The 2,238-nt window shown below is 40.8% G+C and overlaps 2 non-coding genes across 2 annotated transcripts; both read right to left on the minus strand.

Moving 5' to 3' along the window:
• Positions 1-1,690: 1,690 nt before the first annotated feature.
• Trnat-agu lies at positions 1,691-1,764 on the minus strand. The gene has a single exon. It is a non-coding gene; the product is annotated as a tRNA-Thr (tRNA).
• Positions 1,765-1,842: 78 nt separating this feature from the next.
• Positions 1,843-1,915, minus strand: Trnak-cuu. Its single transcript has one exon. It is a non-coding gene; the product is annotated as a tRNA-Lys (tRNA).
• Positions 1,916-2,238: the final 323 nt, after the last annotated feature.

The raw sequence follows: 2,238 nt of genomic DNA on the forward strand, positions 1-2,238 counted from the left end.
TACCTGAGGGATCGCTACTCAAGCTACCTGGTGAAGGGGCAAGTGTGGCAAATGTCCGGCGTGGCAAATGTCCGGCATTCAATGTAGTCAATTCATGTACTCCATACGCACTGTTGCCACAATAGATCTTCAGTGAATTGGAAATCTCTCAAAGGATGTATAAATTTTTTGACCGGCAGTACATGTCTCCGCCACTACCTACTGCGATTCAAAATAACTGTCAGGAAACCAAGCTAGATTTCGCCTTTTTGGATGTTCTCTGTACAAAATAAATGGGGAATGTCAAAATTATCCTGCCCCTTCAACCGGTGATCCTTTATGTAAACAATACTTAGGTAGACTTGAGAAAAATTAGTTTAATAGTATTAAATGAGTAATTAAGATTGACGACGTGTTAATTAATTGACAGGTGTGAGTTTGGTATCAATTATCTCTGAATTTTATAGGGAGTTGGAATGTCACCAGAATTAAAGGATCAGTTTTATTACTCTCTCCTCATTTGCTGTGGGGACTGGTCTAGACAGACGCTGTGGCCTCGCCACGTGCGTAAAGTTATCACATAAACATATCAAAATTGTAAACCGCGGTCTAGGCAATAAAACATTTTTGTACATTTTTTTCCATTTCAATAGAGCACAGCACGTCATTGTCAACGGAGAGAAATCCTCAGACGTAAAAATAACTTGTGTTCTAAACCAAGACAATTACTTTTCACAATGTATATAAACGATGCAGTGGATAACGCTAGATGTAGCATGTGGCTTTTCGCGGATGGTACTGTTGTACGCAGAGGACTCACAATGCCAGAAAACTGTAACGAAATCAAAGAAGACCTGCAGAAAATCCACACTCGGCGCGGGGATTGGGAGTTGACCCTCATCACAGCCTAATGTAACCTACAGCACATAAATAGACGGGAATTCACCCAGTATTGTACGGTTAAGGGAATCGTTCAGAAGACTGAGAGGAAGCGGTCACATCCATTAAATATCTGTGAAAAAGTGTAAGAAGCTTTTCAAAGTGGGTTCACCACATAAGAGAAATAGCAGATAATGCAGATTCCACACTGAGATTCGTTAGAAGAGTCGTCGGGCAATATACTGTGCCCAAAAAGAAGGTAGCTCACAAAACTCTCATTCGATAAACACTTGAGTATTGGTCGTCAGTGTGGGCTCTGTACCAGACAGGACTGATAGAGGATCTATACAAGAGCAGCCCATCTCGTCACTTAGCGAGCGCGGAAGTCATGGTGGCCGAAAATGTAAAATTTACTAATTCATCACGGACTACTTGACATTGTAACCTGTATATGCGGGATGTTAACAGTATAAATGCAAATACCTATATTGATGACTGAGGTAAGTGTCGTGAACATTACATTGTCCAAACTAGGCACGGAAGCCTTACGTTTTATGTCATAGCAGCTTTTGGTTGAATGCATAGAAAAGTTTCATCATCCAAAACACTTTTCAGATCTCATATTCAGGCAGACAACTGTTTCCTTACATTCGGATTACGAATATCCAGACATAGGCTTTCTTAAGACAATACACGCAAATGTGGCGATGGTTTCTACTGCTGTCCTATCGCTGTCCATAACGATATGTCAAACCCCTAATATTCTTTCCGTCTTTTTCCGTTATTCGGAGATTTTATTAGACATAGAAATATAAAAACTAGAAAGCCCACAAGGCACCGGAGGGATTCGAACCCTCAATCTCCTGTTTACTAGACAGGCGCTTTAACCAACTAAGCCACGGCGCCGCACGTGAAATAGTGTTATCTTTGGAATGTACCTTTGTTCAAGACTCCACGAACATACCTTCAAAGAATAAAAATTTTCGCCCAACGTGGGGCTCGAACCCACGACCCTGAGATTAAGAGTCTCATGCTCTACCGACTGAGCTAGCCGGGCACCTTGGTAAATCGCGCCCCACACGTATATGAACGTGACATTGCATCTTGTGAGAAGCCTATTAGAAAAATTATGTAATTCACAGTCAATAAGTATTTAGTACGGTATCTGTTCAATCCCAGCAGTTTCGAACATATAGAAGTTTCCTTTAATTTTCAATATTAGTAGTAGTTGCCAGCAACCTATAACCAGATTGATAACGGTCACGAATGATAACTTGGAGAGTACTTTCAAAACAACGAAGTTGTGCCATTCGATGTTAAACTGTTGCACGCAAAAAAAAAAAGCATGGTAAACGAAGTGAGAAAGGTGATCATACGCAA

The sequence above is a fragment of the Schistocerca americana genome, chromosome 10 (assembly GCF_021461395.2).
Source record: "Schistocerca americana isolate TAMUIC-IGC-003095 chromosome 10, iqSchAmer2.1, whole genome shotgun sequence".
NCBI lineage: Eukaryota > Metazoa > Arthropoda > Insecta > Orthoptera > Acrididae > Schistocerca > Schistocerca americana.